Raw genomic sequence first — 21,750 nt, 5'->3', positions numbered from 1 at the left:
GGGGGTTAAGAGCTTGTGTATCTAATCTGGAGGAACCGGATTTGATTCTCCGCTCTGCCGCCTGAGCTGTGGAGGCTTATCTGGGGAATTCAGATTAGCCTGTGCACTCCCACACACGCCAGCTGGGTGACCTTGGGCTAGTCACAGCTTCTCGGAGCTCTCTCAGCCCCACCCACCTCACAGGGTGTTTGCTGTGAGGGGGGAAGGGCAAGGAGATTGTAAGCCCCTTTGAGTCTCCTGCAGGAAAGGGGAGATATAAATCCAAACTCCTCCTCCTCCTCCTCTTCCTCTTCTTCTTCTTCTTCTTCTTCTTCTTCTTCTTCTTCTTCTTCTTCTTCTTCTTCTTCTTCTTCTTCTTCTTCATGGAAACGGGCACCCATGCGAAGGGAGCTGAATAAATACCGAATGTAATCCAGTATAATTATGCTGTGCGGAATTGACCAGGGACAGCCAGGTTCAAACTATCAGGAGCGTGTGACCCTGATACTATAGCAATTACACTGGCTACTGATCTGCTGCCAAATCCAATTCAAGATGTGTTTAAAGACCCACACAGCTTGTGATTGAAAGACCGCCTTTTCCCATTCGTTCCCATGCTGGAATAAGGATCGTCACCCACCTGTTTGTCCCATCAACCCAAGAAACTCGTTTGGTGGGTACACAAGACAGGTCCTTTTCAGGGGCCACCCCATAATTATGGAACGGCCTCCCTAGGGAAGTACACTTCGCCCCCTCCCTTTCTTTAGGAGGCAGCTGAAGATCATTTTACTTAGGACTGCATCTGATCAATTTATTAGCAGTCTAAACTGTGGTTTTAAATATTTTTGAGTATTTTATGTATCTTATCACCATGCAAGACACCTTGAAGAAAAATGGCTGATACATTTATTTAATAACAACAATTGTCCCCCTCTCCCAGCCTGAGCTACCTCGCAAGGTTGTTGTAAAGATAAAATATGGGAGAAAGACCATGTACCAGGGGCGTAGCTGCAATGGGGATATCCGGGGCAGCTTGCCCTGGGCGCTGCCATTGCAGTCACGTGGGGAGGCTGTCAGGACCATGCCTGTCAGTGCCTTGATGTCTTGCTGTGTGTGAATTGTACATGTTTCCCTGTTTCCCTCTTCTTTTCCTGGCAATCTCCTGGTGCCAGCCCACCTTCAAAGAGGTGTGAAAGGTTCCCAGGTTCTTTGAAGCTCTGTGGTGTAATTGTAGTAGAAACTGTAGTAGACATTTGGTGTGGGGCAAAACGGGAGGGGGGGGTTTAAAGGATATAGGTCCTGAATCTGAACTCTCTAGCTCAGATCCTGCTTTACATTGTTAATCTTCGTATCACCTGGAATAAACTGTTTTTGGACTTTCCTACGGTCTCTGTTATTTCCACGTTCGAGAGTCTGGCAGAGGCAAGGCCGGGGGCGTCCTGGATCTGAGCTCTCTAGCTCAGATCCTGCTTTACATTGTTAATCTTCGTATCACCTGGAATAAACTGTTTTTGGACTTTCCTACGGTCTCTGTTATTTCCACGTTCGAGAGTCTGGCAGAGGGCGTCAAGCGCCCCTGGATCTGAGCTCTAGCCTGTGATCCTGCTTTTACATTGTTAATCTTCGTGATCACCTGGAATAAACTGTTTTTGGATCCTCTCACGGTCTCTGCTATTTCCATCGCCTTCGAGTCTGGCAGAGGCAAGCACATGTCCTGGATCTGAGCTCTCTAGCTCAGATCCTGCTTTGCATTGTTAATCTTCGTATCACCTGGAATAAACTGTTTTTGGACTTTCCTACGGTCTCTGTTATTTCCACGTTCGAGAGTCTGGCAGAGGCAAGGCCGGGGGCGTCCTGGATCTGAGCTCTCTAGCTCAGATCCTGCTTTGCATTGTTAATCTTCGTATCACCTGAATAAACTGCTTTGACTTCTTCTCCGGCAGTCTCTGTTATTTCCTTAATGCTCGAGAGTCTGGCAGTGAGGCAAGGCTGGTGTCCTGATCTGAGCTCTAGCTCAGATCCTGCTTTACATTGTTACTCTTCGGATCACCCGGAATAAACTGTTTTGGACTTTCCTACGTCTCTGTTATTTCCATCGTTCGAGAGTCTGGCAGAGGCAAGGCCAGGGCGTCCTGGATCTGAGCTCTCTAGCTCAGATCCTGCTTTGCATTGTTAATCTTCGTATCACCTGGAATAAACTGTTTTTGGACTTTCCTACGGTCTCTGTTATTTCCACGTTCGAGAGTCTGGCAGAGGCAAGGCCGGGGGCGTGTCGGGGGCAGGGAGGGGCACGCCGGCAGTTCATGCCCCGGGTGCAGTTCCCCCTCCCTTCATCACTGCTGTGTTCAGACCCTGGGTACAGGAGAAATGGGAGGGGTGCTCGCTCCCTCGCTGGAGGGAGAAAACTTTTGACGAGTGGCAGCAAAGATACGCATGGTTGGTAATTTTTAGTCCCTTGGCTTGGCTGGCCTGCTGCATGCAGATGCACTAACTTGGCCATATTCCCCCTCTGTGAGATGTTCACCTTGGCGTCCCTGCTGATTTTGCAAGAGCTCCCTGGGGAAAGGGATGGGGAAAGCATCTCTGTTCAGGCTGTGAATGTCAGTAAAGCTCTGCTGGGTCAGACAAAGGCCCAACGAGTCCAACAGACTGTTTGTACAGCTGCCAACAAGGTGCCTCTGGGAAGTCCACACACAAACTGGCTGAAACTGCTTAATCCTGCCTGAATTCCAAAGCCCTTTATATCAGTGGTGGCGAACCCATGGCGCGGGTGCCAGAGGTGGCACTCAGAGCCCTCTCTGTGGGCACGCACGCACAGAGTTCGTCATGGGGGTGTGGAAAATCCCCCCCCCCACGCACACACACATCTAGGCTGACCTGGGCCACTGGGCATGACATGTAGGTAACCCTGTTAAGTGCTATGAAACCCCACTGATTTTCATGGGAAGAACTAAAGCGCAATCCTTTACGTGGGAGTCAGCTCGGTTGCTGGCAAAGGGACTTGCTTCTAAACCCTCCTAGGGTCGTGATTCACCCATTTGAAGCGTTGCACGGTTGCTTCAAAGCAAAGCCACCGACTACCACCAAGCTTACTCCCAAGTAACGCGCACCTTGGAGCCAACTGTTTTTTCTAAACTAAAACCTCAGTATTCAGGTTAAAATGCCGTGTTTGCGATAAATAAGTGGGTTTGGGGTTGCAGTTTGGGCACTCAGTCTCGAAAAGGTTCACCATCACTGCCTTATATAATAGCCATGCTTCTCTGATCCTGGAGAGAATAGGTATGTAGCATTAGTAGCCATTTTGACTAGTAGCCATGGATAGCCCTATCCTCCGGGAATATGTCAACTCCCCTTAATGCCTTCTAAGATGGCGGCCATCACCACATCCTGAGGCAGGGAGTTACACAAGTTAACTTTGCGTTATGTGACGAAATACTTCCTTTGGCCTATTTGAATCTCTCACCCTTCAGCTTCGGCAGATGACCCCACATTCTGGTTTTATGGGAGCAGGACTGCGTTCCCTCCCCCAGGCCATGGGCCTTAGTAGGTGCCAAACCATATCAGCCTTGGATGTGGTCTGGCATCTGCTCCTGGGGGCTGTTTGCCCAATTCCCCGTTCTTCCCGGAATCATACCGCGACTCTTGCGCCAATGGCTGCCCGTTCTCAGCACTGACTCATTCCAGATGGCGTAACACTAACCTGGGCAAAGGAGGCGTGTAGGAAAATGTAAGCGGTATCACCCCTTTTAGCACACGGTGCCCCAGCAAAATTGCTGACGTCTAAATCATACTGGGTGCAAATTTCCCTCATCGAGACAAGGCCTAAGTGGAGAAACGCAATAACCGTCAACAAACACTTGAGGTTATTAATAGCAAGAAAGGGAATAAAATGTCTTTGGCAATAAAACAAGGTAGCTATGGGAGAAATGGGTTGCGTTGGAAGGGGGATAGGGGATTTAGGAAGAGCGTCAAGGGGGAAAAATCGCTTTGGGATTATAGCCAATTAGTCTGTGGGATGCTTACCAAGTACTTCCCCACACAGGTACAACATCTAAGATGTATTGTCGAAGGCTTTCATCCTCTGAAGATGCCAGCCACAGATGCAGGCGAAACGTCAGGAGACAATGCTGCTAGAACACGGCCATACAGCCCGGAAACCACACAGCACCCAAACATCTAAGATGCTGGAATGGTCTAGAACTGGGGACGAGGTGCTTTTTGCCCTGTGTCAGTGGTGGCAAACCGATGGCACGGTGCCAGAGGTGGCACGGTGCCAGAGGTGGCACTCAGAGCCCTCTCTGTGGGCACACACAAACAGAGTCGTCACCCCACACACACACATGTCTAGGCTGGCCTGAGCCACTGTGCTTGATTATTAGCATTAAACCTAAGACCTAGTTTTGGGGAAGCAATGTAGGTAACCCTGTTAAGCACTGTTAAGCCCCACTGATTTTCATGCGAAGTAAAGCGCAATCCTTTACCTGGGAGTAAGCTCGGTTGCTGGCAATGGGGCTTGCTTCTGAGTAAACCCTCCTAGAGTCGTGATTCACCCGTTGGAAGAGTTCCACGGTTGCTTCAAAGCAAAACCACCAACTACCACCAAGCTTACTCCCGAGTAACGCACACCTCGGAGCCAACTGTTTTTTCTAAGCTAAAACCTCAGCATTCAGGTTAAATTGCCACGTTGGCACTTTGTGATAAATAAGTGGTTTTGGGGTTGCAATTTGGGCACTCGGTCTCGAGAAGGTTCGCCATCAATGCCCTGTGTTATGAGGGCAGCTCGAAGGGCAAGCAGACTTCAACTTTCCAGCACCACAGAAGGCCAGAGGGTGTGGGACAGTTTTCTGCCTAATATGGATCGAGTCACCTGGGAAGCCCATAAGAAGTGTGCACATCTTATCTGACCACCACTGTACTGTGTCAGAGATAATTTTACATGGTACTGAATGTAACCTATAAATGTGGCTCACAAATAACTTGGCCAATTTTTGCACCGGGGGGGGTTACTTCAGAATTACAAAGTGAGACTGTTTGGAAAAGGTATCCACCCCTACGCACAGAGGTGGGATTGAGCAGGTTCTCACAGGTTCCCGAGAGTAGGTTACTCATTATTTGTGTGTGCCAAGAGGGGGTTACTAATGGGTGATTTTGCCACCTGATTTTGGCCTTAGTTACGCCCCTCCTCTCAGCAGTAGCGCGCAGAACTTGAAGCAGTCTGGCAGGAAGTGCACCGGCGTGCGTGGCAGCCTGCGCCTGCGTGCATTCGTTTCCCACACAAGGACTGGCGCAGCGGCTGCGTCCTTGCCACAGCCCCGCCCAGGAATGCCCCACCCCTGGAATGCCTGGCCACGCCCCCGTCGTGCCCTGCCCAGCCCCATTGGCACTACGCCACAGTTTGAATCCCACCACCATGGGAACCTGTTACTAAAATTTTTGGATCCCACCACTGCCTACGCACATTACTGTCTTTCCATGGCTGAGAGGTAGATCAGTAATAAAATCCATAGGAATCTTGATCTCTGAGGAGCCTCTAAGGGTTTAAGCAGCCCCCGGGTCTTTCCCAGAGTCTATTTAACAATTGCACATACAGGACACCCCCAAAGATAGGCCTCCACATCCTTGCGGAGAGACTTCCACCAAAACTGCCTATGGGCCAAATCCAAAATATCCAGATGACTTTGAGTCACAGCAAACCAATAGCGTCTGTGTGCAGAGGGTTTCAGGCACATAGATCCAGCCTTCTGACCACAGCAGGCCTTGGAGCAGCAGTGGCGTAGGAGGTTAAGAGCTCGTGTATCTAACCTGGAGGAACCGGGTTTGATTCCCAGCTCTGCCGCCTGAGCCGTGGAGGCTTATCTGGGGAATTCAGATTGGCCTGTACACTCCCACACACGCCAGCTGGGTGACCTTGGGCTAGTCACAGCTTCTCGGAGCTCTCTCAGCCCCACCCACCTCACAGGGTGTTTGTTGTGAGGGGGGAAGGGCCAGGAGATTGTCAGCCCCTTTGAGTCTCCTGCAGGAGAGACAGGGGGGGTATAAATCCAAACTCTTCTTCTTCTTCTTCCTTCTTGACCAGCGATGCTTTGAACAGCTCATACTCTTTGTCACCCTGGAGGACCTCATGGATTACTTGTGTCAGGGGTGTGTCCCCCAGCTTTCGTAGAGGATTGTTGGGCCTGAAGCTGACCATGGGTCACCACCCCCAACCCCAACTGCTTCAGTGTAAACACGGTATCAACCAGCTCGTCCTGTTTACTGTCATGCTATGGAGGGCGGGGGAAAGTATCAGCCAGAAAGTTACTCTTCTCTGGGAGGTATTTCAGAGTGAAAAGAACTCTGCCCACCATAGCTGTTTCGCAGTCAGCCTTCGGGGGGGGAACCACAAACTTCCAAGTTCTTATGGTTGTGGTGGGTTTTCCGGGCCGTGTGGCCGTGGTCTGGTGGATCTTGTTCCTAACGTTTCACCTGCGTCTGTGGCTGACATCTTCAGAGGTGTATCACAGAGGGAAGTCTGTTACACACTTCTCACTGGACACAGTGTGTAACAGACTTCTCTCTGTGATACACCTCTGAAGATGCCAGCCACAGGTGCAGGCGAAACGTTAGGAACAAGATCCACCAGACCACGGCCACACAGCCGGGAAAAACCACCACAACCAGTTGAATCTGGCCGTGAAAGCCTTCGACAACACATTCTTATGGTCAGTTCATACTTCAAATGGGCAAGGAGCCCTCTCCAGCCAATGGTGCCATACAGTCAATCCCACACATCCCTCAAGGAACTTATAAGACAGTTATGCACATGGATACAATTATCCATCCTCCCCGTTCAGTAGGCTCTGTGCTGCTGTGAAGAGGAAAATGGCAGCTGCAACTATAGAGAAAAGTACCCTGTTTCCCCGAATATAAGACATCCCTGGAAAATAAGACGTAGTAGAGGTTTTGCTGAAGTGCGAAATATAAGGCATCCCCCAAAAGTAAGACGTAGCAAAGTTTTTGTTTGGAAGCATGCCTGACGAACAGAATACAGAAATATAAGATATCCCCTGAAAATAAGACAGCGCATCATTGGGAGCAAAAATTAATATAAGACACTGTCTTATATTCGGGGAAACACGGTACCAGCTATCAATGGCAATATAAATGCTATTTTTTTTCTGTATTTACAAGTGCAGGAAATAACGATTTGGATGAAACCGGCACTTAAATAACTTTATAAACACTATTGGAGAATTTGCACTACTTTAAAGTACAATACAATACAATACAATACAATACAACAACCTTTATTAGGCATATTAAAATAGGCTCCAGAGCATTACAGACATTTCTGAAGTACAAATCAAAAGTACATTCAAAACACAGACAGATAAAGGGTATCTAGCATTGGACATTACTTAGAAAATTCTGTCACTTGTAAAAGAAATTTTGCTACTTTTTCCCATTCAGGCTGCCTCTGTGTTATTTAACAGAAGCTCCACAACAGAGTTGTCAGGTTTGTCTAAGACCCGCTCAGGAGAGAAATTCCTAAAACCCACATATCTTGGACAGTCAAGTATAATGTGAGCAAGAGTCTCCACTTGGTTTTTACAGTGTGGACAGACCTGATCCTGGAGAGGGATAGATAGGTAGAGACCCTTTGTAATGGCCAATGGGAAAGTGTTGCATCTGGCCCTTGTAATAATCCATCTCTGTTGGGGTTCAATTAGTAGTTCAAGATATTTGGCTATGTGCCCCTGTTCTGGTACTATTCCGACAGAAAGGGGTGAGCATGATTTCTTTGCTTGGCCCAACAAGATATGGGATTCCTGTTCTAGAAGTCTGCTTTTTAAGGTTTGCAGAGTCTCTCTGGCATACAGAGATCTTCAAGTATTACTTTAAAGTAAAGAGACACACTGGTGTGACTCCCACCACGGCACACGTGGCCGCACTTCTTTCTGTGGGAAAGGGTGTAGCTCCGTGGCTGAGTTTCAGTTTTAGGTAGAATTTTAGCAGCAGCCAATTCTTCGGCATTGTTGGGATGCCCCAGTTTGCTTTGACTGGAAAGGGTTTTTTCAAAAAAAAAAAAAGCTCACAAAATGTGTCATCATTTTCCTTTCAGGGTTCAGTTCCACCTGCCCTCCCCAATCAACAGTTTTGCATAGATTTCACCCTCCCCGGCTATTTATTTTCCCTTCATTGCCCCCCCCATCTGCCTCTCGCCCTCCCCTGCGTATGAAAATTGCGAAAATCCGTCATTTATCTCTCTCCCCTCCGCATCTCCATCTATCAGTGTTTCAAAAAGCAGCCTTCGCCAATGTCCAACGGAGCAGGAGACGGCGGAGGTTTAATGGCAAAATGCACTCCTCACTGTGCAAACCCACACAGAGAGCGGGGAGAGGAGAGGCTGCATTTGCATACATATTAAACAAGAGCAGTAAAAAAAAAATGCAGACGTGCAAACCATTTGGACAAGGCTGGCTTCGGCAACGCGCCCTTGCCAGGGAATCAATCTTCGGGCTTCTGAAAAGGGGAACACCGTCCGACAAATGAGGGCAGAGCCGCAAAGGTCCCTGGGTTTGGACGGAAGGCTGGTCGGAGTGTCCGAGATCGGGCATCATCTCCAAAGACTCTGCCTGGAAAAGGAGACCGACGTGCTCCAGCTCGGGTCCGGAAGACCTCCATGCATTTACGGGGTCCAGGAAATGCCTACTTTCCCCACTATCAGCTGAATGCTACAACATTAAATACAGATGAACACAAGATGAGGCTTGCTGGGCTGTTGAATCCAGAATTTCATTTCTAGCAGTGATCAACCAGAAGAAGAAGAAGAAGAAGAAGAAGAAGAAGCAGCAGCAGCAGCAGCAGCAGCAGCAGCAGCAGCAGCAGGAGGAGGAGTTTGGATTTATATCCCCCCTTTCTCTCCTGCAGAAGACTCAAAGGGGCTTACAATCTCCTTGCCCTTCCCCCCTCACAACAAACACCCTGTGAGGTGGGTGGGGCTGAGAGAGCTCCCTGTGACTAACCCAAGGTCACCCAGCTGGCATGTGTGGGAGTGCACAGGCTAATCTGAATTCCCCAGATAAGCCTCCACAGCTCAGGCGGCAGAGCTGGGAATCAAACCTGGTTCCTCCAGATTACATACACGAGCTCTTAACCTCCTACGCCACTATGCCAAAGCCCACACGCGCAGCACATGAAGGCTACTACCCAGAGGCACATCTAGGAAAAATGGAGCCCGGGGACAAAAATCTGCATTTTCTGCCCCTTCCCCCCCCCCCCCCAGATGCCCAGATCTCTCATCCAGAGCCCAGGTCTATTGCCTGGAGCCCGCGCCAGCATCCAGGTCTACTGCTCGGAGCTGATGCCGGTGTCCAGGTCTACCGCTTGGAGCCACCATTGGCGTCCAAGTCTACTGCCTGGAGCTGGTGCCGGTGCCGGTGCCCAGATATATGTGCGCCCGGGGAAATGGGCTATCCCCTGTCCCCATAGGTAGTACACCCTGCAAGTACCCCCCTCTTGTTGTTCATCCCCAGAATCCGCTGCTCAGTGCTCTACTGAGTGGCCACAGCCTAAGACAAGAGGGTTTGCCTGACACGCAGGAGGTCCCAGCTTTGATGACAGCATCTCCAGTTTGAAGGACAAGGCAGTGGGTGATGAGAAAAACCAAGACTCTGGAGAGCGGCTGCCAGCCAGAGTAGGCAATACTGACTTTGATGGACCAATGGTATGATTCAGTACAAGTCAGCTTCCGTGTGAAACTCTTCGTTGTCATAGTGCATGGGGGTTTCTGTGTGCTATCAAGTCACAGCTGACTTATGGTTACCCCTTAGGGGCCCAAGCTCACTCAGCAGGCTTCATGTGGAAGAGCTGGGCATTAAATTCAGTTCTTCAGAAAAACCCATGGTTTTTAACCTCTACGACATGCTGGGTCTTATCACTCAAAAACAGCAGCCAATCAGAACACGGGACACCAGGCACTCTCAGAGATGTTTGCAGCTGCCACTCAAAAAACAATATCCAATCAGAACACGGGACACCGGGCATACTCAGATATGCTTCCAAAGTTAATACAGAAGTTTTGGGCTTGTCCAAAAGAAATTGTAGTATTTCCTCCCGGTTTTCAATGGATGTCTTCAAAAAGCGGGCAGCCATACTGACGGACACCCGGGGATAAAATAGACTCAGGTTAAAAAAACCAGGTGTTGCACAGGTATAATTTTGCCAGGCAGAAACAACCAATTAATGCTTTATTACAGTCACCATGCTGGGTCACACCAAGGGTTCATCCACCATCCTACTGCCAACAGAAGCCAGGTACATTCCTCCAATAAATGTACAATCCGGGTCTGAGTTTCCACCAATTACTCTGCAGTATTTGACTCACCTAGAAACTGCTAATCATAGGTATACTCTCTCTCAACATGGAGGTTCCTTTATCGAGATCATCAAACCTTTTCTCTGAGAAACTCAGTGTATCATAGATGATCGTCCTCTCCTTCATTTTATGCTCCTGCCAACCCTATGAGGGAGGCTAGGCTGAGGAGTCTCACTGGCACAAGATCCCCCATGAAGATTCCTAGCTGAGTTTGGATTTGACTCTGGTTGCCTTCATGCTAACCAACCATCACTATAGCCAATAGTGACTTCCCTAGCCCCTCTTTTAAAGATACCTGTGATCAGTGGTGGGATCCAAAAATTTTAGTAACAGGTTCCCATGGTGGTGGGATTCAAACTGTGGCGTAGCGCCAATGGGGCTGGGTGGGGCACGACGGGGGCGTGGCCGGGAATTCCAGGGGTGGGGCATTCCGGGGCGGGGCTGTGGCAAGGATGCAGCAGCTGCACCAGTCCTTAGGCGGGAAACGAATGCACGCAGGCGCAGGCGCAGGCTGCCACGCACGCCGGTGCACCTCCTGCTAGACTGCTTCAAGCTCTGCGCGCTACTGCTGAGAGGAGGGGCGTAACTAAGGCAAAAATCACGTGGCAAAATCACCCATTAGTAACCCCCTCTCGGCACACACCAATAATTAGTAACCTACTCTCAGGAACCTGTGAGAACCTGCTGGATCCCACCTCTGGTTTCACCCCAATTCCAAATCATTTGTGAACAAATCAGACAGCATCCGGTCCCAGTATGTTTTGTCTATCGTGATCCCAGCAGTAATAAATTTCATTGCAAGTTCAGTGTGGAAAAACTTCCTTGCCAAGTTCTGAGTTCTTTTACCTAAAGCTGAAAGGCAGCTGACTAAACAAAGACAACTTGAATGCTGAGAAGGATAAAGCGGATTGGAATCCTGCTCAGAATTCAGCATTCTGACAACCTAAGCTTTGGAGGGGGGGGGGCTTCTAGCCCTTATTGCTAGTACTAAAAGATAAGAAACCTTTAAAAACAGAAAGGGAATAATCAGAGGTGGGATCCAGCAGGTTCTCACAGGTTCCCGAGAGTAGGTTACTCATTGTTTGTGTGTGCCGAGAGGGGGTTACTAATTGGTGATTTTGCCACATGATTTTTGCCTTAGTTACACCCCTCCTCTCAGCAGTAGCGGGCAGGACTGGAAGCAGTCTAGCAGGAGGTGCACCGGCGTGCGTGGCAGCCTGCGCCTGCGTGCATTCGTTTCCCGCTCAAGGACCGGCGCAGCGGCTGCGTCCTTGCCACAGCCCCGCCCAGGAATGCCCCGCCCCCGGAATGCCCGCCCACGCCCCCATCGTGGCCCGCCACGCCCCATTGGTGCTACGCCACTGTTTGAATCCCACCACCATGGGAGCCTGTTACTAACATTTTTGGATCCCACCACTGGGAATAATGTAGGCTTCCCAAGTCTGAGGGAAGGAACCAATATTATTAATGGTTCACCCCACGTCCTGTGCATGGGTAGGGGGTTACCAAATTCCACAGTCTCAGTCTTCCACCATGGTCGATTCCCCACGGTTTAAGCAAGAAACCCCACCGCTTAAGTGCCAAACACGGATTCATCCTGGTTCTGGCCCACGCTCCATCTTTATCCCACGTTTTTTCAGAACCTGCATTGAAGTGCATCTTTTTCCCCTATCACGTTTTGCACACACACACCCCCAATGGGCGGCCACAGTGATGCTGGAATCCACCCCCAAACAGCATCACTTTTGATGGTGTTTAAACCAGGGAGCCCAGATTCTCCTTTTAAACTCTTCTTAAAGGGAGAATCTGGGGTCCACAGTTAGAACAACATTGAAAGTGATGCTGTTTTGCGGTGGATTCTCCCCCACCCTGAAACAGCATCACTTTCAATGTTTAAACTGGGAACCTCAGATTCTCCCTTTAAATCCATGCCAGATCAGGGGGTGGATTTAAAAGGAGAATCTGGGGAAATTTGGGGGGTGCCTGCTGTCAGGGGTGCAATTGTTAAGCTAGCTGCACCAAACTTTCGAGGTATCTTTAGGAGACTCTCCTGATGATACCACCCAGGTTTGGTGAAGTTTGGTTCAGGGGGTCCAAAGTTATGGACCCTCAAAGGTGTAGCCCCCTTCTTCTATTAGCTCCCATTGGAAACAATGGGGGATGGGGCACTCCCTTTTGGAGTCCATAACTTTGGATGCCCTGAACCAAACCTCACCAAACCTGGGTGGTATCATCGGGAGAGTCACCCAAGAAATCCCTGAAATTTTGGTGCGGCTAGCCTAAAAACTAGCACATGTGCTCTGGAGTCTTCAGCCATTTGGCTGGTAAGCCTTAGGGCTGAGCCTACCAGACCTGCATCCTCCAATCAAGAGGGGTTAACACACAGGTGTCAAACTTGCGACCCTTCAGATGTTATGGACTACAGTTCCCATCATCCCCATGCCAGCATCATGCTGGCAGGGGATGATGGGAACTGTAGTCCAAAACATCTGGAGGGCCGCGAGTTCGACACCTATGGGTTAACATATCAACAGGCTGGTGTGCTTTCCCTCCCAGCTGGAAAAGATACTCTGTACCTTGCAGAGAACATCTTCCTGCCTTCTTCCTTGCCATAAAGGCACCTGGACCACTTTCCATCACCTTAACTGCCAAGGCGTCTCCTGACCCCCATCTCACCACATAGCTTATACACCCCCATTTCATCATTGCCTTCTCCTTATGCAAATTTTCCTTGTGAGCTTCTTCTCTTCCCTTACGCCATCTTTTGAAATGTTATTTTGCACTGGTCAGGTATAAATGGTGGAAAAACTGTCACAAAAGAAGGAACACAATCAGGAACACCCACGATGAAAATGGGTGAAAGGATAACACGCACTGCGACAACACGCAGGAACAAAAGGAACGGAAAGGGGTATGCGCAGACATACTTAGAGGTGGGTCTTTACATCCCAGTTCAACATAATTTTTAAAGATGCATTCAAATGCACTTTTATTTGCTTTGTTTAACATTTCTTGACTTGTGACTACCTCTCTACAGGGCTAAAATAAGACAATCATGTGTGACCCTACCCCACTACCCTACCCCAATGCTTTGGATATCATGTAAGTCCCTGGATTGCCGTCTGCTGCCATCAGGGGTTTAATATAATAAGAATCCGCACCCAGGACATACCTACCCAATAGGGCAAAAATGATATGATTCTGTTAGGAGAATCAACTTTAAGAAAATCTTTACTAATGATAACGTAACAACTATTTTTTCTTAAACATCAGACGTCATCTTTTTATAGCATATATAAGCTTTTCACAAAAGTAGACAGAAGTAAACAGAAGGTAATAGCAAATAAATAATAGCATGTTCAAAAAATCCTAGCCAAAATGAATTGCCAGATGTTTTATAAATATTCCAAAAGTAAAATTCACTTACTGTTAAAAAAGAAAATGTAAATTTCTGCAGGGTCAATTTTAAGATTGGCTTCCCGTCGAGTTCCGAATCATTCATTGGCTTCCGGTCAAGTTCCAAATCATTGGCTTCCAGTCAAGTTCCGAATCATTCATAAGGTATGGGTGCTTACCTTTAAGGCCTTACCTTCGGCCTGGGACCTTCGTACCTTCGGGACCGTCTTTAAGGTCTTACTCGGTCTTTAAGGTCTTACACGGCCTCTACGTTCATCAGAGGCCAACTTACTGGTGGTCCCTAGCCCCTCGATGATGTGGCTGGCCTCTACCCGGGCCAGGGACTTTACAGCCCTGGCCCCTGCCTGGTGGAACACCTTACCACCAGCTATCTGGGCCCTACGGGATCTTGGAGAGTTCCACAGGGCCTGTAAGACCGAATTGTTCCACCGGGCGTTTGGAGGGGCCGGCCACTGATGCGCCCCCCCTTTTCCCTTACACTCTGGGTTCTCCGCTCTCCTGTTTTATTCTCCAGGGTGGATCTATGAAATTTATGTTTTATGTTGGACGCCTATGTAACATTCTTAATTTGCTGTTTTAACGGGGTTTTATTGTAATTACTGTTTCACTGTGTTGTTCACCGCCCAGAGCCCTTTGGGGGAGGGGCGGTATATAAAACCAATTATAAATAAATAAATAAATAAATAAATAAATAAATAAATAAATAAATAAGACCCCGAGCACTCTTCCCCCCCTTTCATTGTAGATGAGACTCTGTGGAACTATGATGGCATCAGAGGTCTGGCAGGTGGATATGCTTGACAGAGTCTTCTTGGTATTGGCACCAAGTGCATGGAATTCCCTTCTCCAGGGAACACCTCTGATCCCTTTTGAGTCATAGAAGACTTTTCATAGCCATCCTATTTTGTCAGGCTTATGAGCTGAATCAATGGCAACGGTGGTCATTTTTCTGCTGATTTCGGAAGGCAGCCTTGAGGTTTGCCACATATGTTTGGTTTCGGGTCTGATCAGTTTCCCCTTCTGCAGCTGTTTTTCTGCTTTGGCTTTTTGGTCCAATTGTTGGAAAATGTTTTATTGAGATTCTTCCCTGAAGAAGGGAACGAACTCCTTTTCTTTTTGAAGAATATAAAACAAAAATATAAATTGTGTGTGATTTCCTAACGGCTGAATGTTATCAAAATACTGGTAAGAAGCACAGATCCACAATAAATTAAAAGAGATCGGAAAACTACCACCCATTTCTGAAATCCAGCAACAACCGAATCAGCAGACGTGCACATACACACCCAGTACAGAGTGGGGAAGAAAGGTTTTAAGGAGATTTCTGAAGGCTGAAACGACTTGGACATAGTAGGGGTCCCTTATACAGGGGACTGGGCATTTCTCACCCTGGCTGTTTCACCTAAAAGATCTCTATTTTGATTTTGATTTTCCCTTTTGCAAATCCTGCCTGTGATTCCTTATTTGCATGCCATTGTCTGCACCCCGGCAACAATATTTCCTGTATAATCTACAGAGTTAATTATAATTTGATCACTAGTGTGTTGACAACCAAGATTTTATTATTATATTAAATGCATAAGTGATGTCAAAAGCCATATAAATATGGCATATGAAAAAAAAAGTATGTATGAGAAAAGCCATACAACAGTGGTGGCGAACCTATGGCACGGGTGCCAGAGGTGGCACTCAGAGCCCTCTCTGTGGACACACGCAGAGTGCCCCTCTCACATCTAGGCTGGCCTGGGCCGCTGAGCTTGATTATTAGCATTAAACCTAAGACCTAATTTTGGGGAAGCAGTGTAGGTAACCCTGTTAAGCGCTGTTAAACCCCACTGATCTTCATGCAAAGAGCTAAAGTCTAAAGTGTGATCCTTTACCTGGGAGTAAGCTTGATTGCTGGCAATGGGGCTTGCTTCTGAGTAAACCCTCCTAGGGTCATGATTCACCCGTTGGAAGAGTTGCACGGTTGCTCCAAAGCAAAGCCACCAACTACCACCAAGCTTGCTCCTGAGTAACGCATGCCTCGGAGCCAACCGTTTTTTCTAAACTAAAACCTCAGTATTCAGGTTAAATTGCCGTGTTGGCACTTTGCGATAAATAAGTGGGTTTTGGGTTGCAATTTGGGCACTCGGTCTCGAAAAGGTTCGCCATCGCTGCCATACAATGTGAAAAGCCATATAAATACGGCCTATGAAAAAAAAATTACAGTATTTGAACACAATAAAAACCAGTTTACTCAATGAGCAGTGACAAGTACAGAATGAAAATGTTGATTAAAAAATCAATATACAGACTAGCAAAATAAGGGATATTTGCTTGTACCTAGGGGAAAGGGTTTGTATGGAATGGCCCACTGCAGAAAAGGCCTTGTTTCTCCTAGCGGTGAATTTTACTTCCGATAGGAGAGGAACGTGGAACAAAAGATCTTCGGGTTATCCTAATGTACAAGGAAACTCATTCCCAGAATGTTATAATGATTAATAAAGACATATCCTTGTGAAGAGTATTTTTAAGAATATCCATAAGGTTTATGAGAAGCTATGGAAATAATTAAGGCTGCTTTCATAATCTGACCTTTTGCACACCTTTGGTCTCTTTGAGTTCGGAGTACATTACCTTTGGCCAGATTCTCATTTTCACAAGTGATTCCCACTCTTTAGAACTTACTGCGCTGCAGATCAAATAAGGCCCGTGGTTTCCAAGGGTAAGCAAAGTGTGATTTTCCCCCTGCCTGCACAGGGAAAACAGAGCAAAACAGTGTGTTGATACAATTTGAAGACTGTTGATACATTCGAAGACTGTTGATACAATGCTGTGTGTCGATGCACAAAATTACTTTTTTTGCAGTGTTTAACCGTTCTTCCAATACCCCATTAGACTTAACACCCTCGCGTTGCTAGCAGCTTCTTGCTCTCCTCCCCACATCGTTAGGCTAATAACAACCTAAGGAGGACGATTAAAAGCCCCAGCTCAGTGTTACGGCCTCAACCCCAGTCCGTCTCTCCCAGAGGTGGGATCCAGCAGGTTCTCCCAGGTTCCCGAGAGTAGGTTACTCATTATTTGTGTGTGCCGAGAGGGGGTTACTAATGGGTGATTTTGCCACGTGATTTTTGCCTTCGTTACGCCCCCTCCTCTCAGCAGTAGCGCGCAGAACTGGAAGCAGTCTAGCAGGAGGTGCACCAGCGTGCGTGGCAGCATTTGTTTCCCGCCCAAGGACCGGCGCAGCGGCTGCGTCCTTGCCACAGCCCCGCCCAGGAATGCCCCGCCCCCGGAATGCCCGGCCACACCCCCGCCGTGCCCCGCCCAGCCCCATTGGCGCTACGCCACAGTTTGAATCCCACCACCATGGGAACCTGTTACTAAAATTTTTGGATCCCACCACTGGGACTCTCTCCCCTACCCCCAGCAGCTTTCTGTAAAGCACATTGGAAGATTTGACCTTGGGTGTCCCACATAATTCATAGCTGGAGCTCCTCTGGAAGTGTTACGATAATACACACTCTTGCATGGATTTTTTCCTGCTTGTTATTACGTTAGAGCATTTGGTCTCAGAAAGACTGTTCTGTGTGTCTGTGAGACAGTGACACAGACCTGGCTGCCCTGAGAAACCTTGTTCCGGAGAGATTACTGCAGAGGTATCGGAGCATAGGGGAATGGACTGGTGTGACTTCTCTATAGCCCTTCTTCTTTTTTTATCACCGGAGGAAATGGCTCCAGCCAGCAAAGACAGCACGGCCGTTACACAACCCAGCGCTGCTATCAAGCAGAAACTATTCCGACGGCCTGACTGTCGGAGCCTCTCTCTTCCTCCGCGCTGCACACATTCCATTCAAACCTCCAAGCCAGGCAGCAGCAAGCCAAGGCGAAAGAGCCGAAACGGCTTAACCCTTGCAAAGCTGAAGCCAAATGCCAGCTAACCATCTGAGGCTGCCGGTGTCCATCTTTTTCCCATCTCGGTTGGGCCTGATGCTCTGATACCCTCACAGGCCCTCTCGCTCCCTCCCTCTCTTTTTGGCCTTTAGATCGGGCGCCAGTTTTAATTCACGGTTAAACAACTTTTGTTGTTTTAATTTATATTTGTGGTGTGTAACTGCTGCTCAAGTTTTAATTGGTTAATAGGTTTAAGTTTTATGTTGTGTGATTGCTGTTTGGAATAACAGCCGTGTGGTGAGCCGCCTCGAGCCCTTCGGGGATGAGGCGGCTTATAAGTCGAATGAATGAATGAATGAACGAACGAACGAACGAACGAACGAACGAACGAACGAACGAACGAACGAACGAACGAACGAACGAACGAACGAACGAACGAACGAACGAACGAACGAACGAACGAACGAATGAATGTGGTTGGGTGGACAGGGTTTTGCTGTGGACAGATTACAAGATGGGGAAGCTTTGAAGGGGAATGTTTTCACCTTTTGTAAAATATACGAAACAAATGAGACACGTTGCTGGGTAGGAGGGCCTCATGTCCCCCGTGCTTCTAGCCCGGGGGTCTGCAACCTGTGGTTCTCCAGATGCTCATGGACTACAGTTGGCCATGCTGGCGGGGGCTGATGGGAATTGTAGTCCATGAACATCTGGAGAGCCACAGGTTGCAGGCCCCTGTTCTAGCCCCACCTCCATCCCTCAGCACCCTATACCTCTCCCTAGTTCTCCCCCTTGAAATAACATTGCCTCCTCCACTGTTGTGATACTCTCCAGCCAACTCAGTAAATCGAATTCAGAGTCCTCAGGAAAGGAACCTAGGAAGCCAAGGTCAGTAGCCAAGGAGGATGGGGGACCGGCACTGTGCAGGCACCAGTCAAAACCAAGCCTTGCTGGAATAGGACATCTAGCCTGGGCCAGAGATAGCTTCATCTGCCTCCAACCGTTGAAAACCCAAATAATACACAGCTCATTTCCAGCTGGTGTTGCTGGAGCAGAAAACATTTCCAATTGGCCATGCTGGCAGGGGCTGATGGGAATTGTAGTCCATAACATCTGGAGTGCCAAAGGTTCGCCACCACTGCCTTAGGGACTACTGATGTGACGTAGGAGTGGCGTAGGAGGTTAAGAGCTCGTGTATCTAATCTGGAGGAATCGGGTTTGATTCCCCGCTCTGCCGCCTGAGCCGTGGAGGCTGATCTGGGGAATTCAGATTAGCCTGTGCACTCCCACACACGCCAGCTGGGTGACCTTGGGCTAGTCACAGCTTCTCGGAGCTCTCTCGGCCCCACCTACCTCACAGGGTGTTTGTTGTGAGGGGGGAAGAGCAAGGAGATTGTCAGCCCCTTTGAGTCTCCTGCAGGAGAGAAAGGGGGGATATAAATCCAAAACTCTTCTTCTTCTTCTCTTCCACCCTGGAATGGCTTTCACACATGCACGCACCCACGCACGCACGCACCCACGCACACACAAGGGATGGTTGTAGGTCCATCTGCAGTTTTGTAAGGAGATATAATCTCATGTAAGGGGATATAATCTCATCCTCCTTTAAGCACCAGAAAGTAACTTGTAAGAGAAAGGATGGTGCAGTTCTATCAGGGGTTAACCAAGGGATGTTGTAGAATCCTCATAGAGCAGCTTAGAGATGGATGAGTTAAGTAGATAAGGCCTATGCGGAAGAAGTAGTTGGATAACGGCCACTGGATAACGGCCCCCTGCCCACGCTCAGCCCAGAAGTAACCACTGCTGGAGGTAGACTTGCTTGTTACATCTCCATCTCACCTTTCTTCCCTCATGAATCATGAGATGGTCTATTTAGGAGGCCTCTAATCCAGGCACTCATTAGACCTAGACCTGCTAGACCGCAACTCTGTGCTTCTATGTCACGGTACTCAAAGGTTTAGCAATTCAAGGAATCCATTTTCATTAAAAACACTGTCATGGACCAACCCCTCCTCTTTTCCCTCTCTATTGTCCACCCTGCACCAGATAGCCCACTTTCACGATACACGTGTCCTGCGGAGTCCTCCATACTTTATTGTTTTGAGAATACCACAATGAGATCCAGACCCAGATACATCCCAACCGCAAGTTTTAAACTGTTCATATTGATGTGTCTGAAGTTTGCATCAGTTATTAAACTCCAAAGTCCTGAACCAATAATGGAATTAAGAGGTGAGAGGTATAGTAAATCAAGTATAACATTTATCTGGCTGCAGCACCAGTTTCAAGAGGCAGAAGCAAGGAACCGCATCGTAACAATCTCAGTCAAGCAGACCCTCCTTTTGCATCAGGGGTCTGCGACCTGCGGCTCTCCAGATGTTCATGGACTACAATTCCCATCAGCCCCCGCCAGCATGGCCGGTTGGATTTGTAGTCCATGAACATCTGGAGAGCTGCAGGTTGCCGACCCCTGTTTTACATGTTTCCACATGCAATGCTCACTTCATACAATGCATGTTCTGTACACAACCTACAGGGTGAAGTTCTCGGTCAGCAGTTGATTCTATAGGGACAAGGTTCAAAAGGCTTACCCCAAGCTGGAAAGACAGCGAGAAATTTCCTTGGCAGTATGGAATAGTGGTTAAGAGCAGGTAGACCGTAATCTGGAGAACCAGGTTTGATTCCCCACTCCTCCGCATGAGCGGTGAATTCTAATCTGGTGAACGGGATTTGTTCCCCACTCCTCCACGTGAAATGTACTGGGTGATCTTAGGCTAGTCCCAGTTCTTTGGAACTCTCTCAGCCCCACCTACCTCACAAAGTGTCTGTTGTGGGGAGAGGAAGGGAAAGAAGTTGTCATTACTTTATCAGGCCAGAACCGTCTGGCGCCACTCGAGCACTTCAAGTTCTTAGGGCTGAGCTCTTGGAGCCCACCAATGGATCAGAGTGTTTTCTGGCTGTTGTTCTGTAATGAGCTGGAAGCCCAGTGGCTACAGGAGATGAGGGCTCTCTGGACTCCCAGCCTTCAAAAGAAGGGGTGACACGTTCCTGTACTGCTCCCCAGAGGTGGAGAACCCCTCTGAACTGAGCTCCTTCTCCGGAAACAAAAGAAGAGTTTGGACTTATGCCCCACTTTTCTCCTGTAATGAGTCTCACAAGAGGCTTACAAACTCCTTCCCTTCCCCTGCCCACAACAGACACCTTGGGCGATTCCGCACACGAATAAAATAGGTTCGACCCAGTTCCCAGAGAAGGGTACTAACCTAGGTCGAAGCCATTGTTGTTCCCCACTGCAACCAGCTTGATCCCAGCTCGGAGGGCAGAATCATCCTGTGCCTCTTCGCCGCTCCATTCCGATTGGCTACTGTTCTACGGCCATGTTCCGTCTATCCCCACACACGTTATGAAAAAACTGCCACAGGAATGGAGGGACGAAGGTGGTGTTTTTTGATTGGCCAGCTGTACGCATGCCCGAAACACTCAGCTGTGATTGGCTGAATGGGGGACTCCTGGCACCAGAGATTCCGCGCTTTACTGGAATCGAGCTGAGTTCGAGCGTGGTTCCCTGAAAAAGTGGTAGTTCCCAACTGGAGTCGGAAATTTGACCGTTACACGGGGCGAAGCTGGTACAAAACCACGTCGATCACAGTGGTTGTGCGGAGCACTTAGGTCGAATGCAGCTCGCACTTAGGTCGAACGCAGCTCGCACTTAGGTCGATAACCCAAGTGTGGAATCGACCCTTGTGAGGTAGGTGGGGCTGAGAGAGTTCTGAGAGAACCATGACCAGGCCAAGGTCACCCAGCAGGCTTCATGTGTAGGAGTGGGGAAACAAATTCCCCAGAGACGAACCTGCCAATCATGTGGAGGAGTGAGGAATCAAACCTGGTTCTCCAGATTAGATTCCACCGCTTTTAACCATTACACCAGGCTGACTCCTGTTTTGATGTTACCCAAATCGATACGGAAAGCCATCAACCTCTGCACTTACAAAGGACTCACCCTCCTTTGGTGCATCCTTGTGAGGCCCCCGAAGTCCCTGAATCCTTGGGTTGCCAACTTTCTGGTGGATCCTGGAGATACCCTGAAATTACAACTGATCTATAGAATACAGAGATCACTTCCC

Source organism: Sphaerodactylus townsendi, linkage group LG12 (genome assembly GCF_021028975.2).
Source record: "Sphaerodactylus townsendi isolate TG3544 linkage group LG12, MPM_Stown_v2.3, whole genome shotgun sequence".
Classification (NCBI taxonomy): Eukaryota; Metazoa; Chordata; class Lepidosauria; order Squamata; family Sphaerodactylidae; genus Sphaerodactylus; species Sphaerodactylus townsendi.
Note: the sequence above shows the minus strand (reverse complement) of the source record.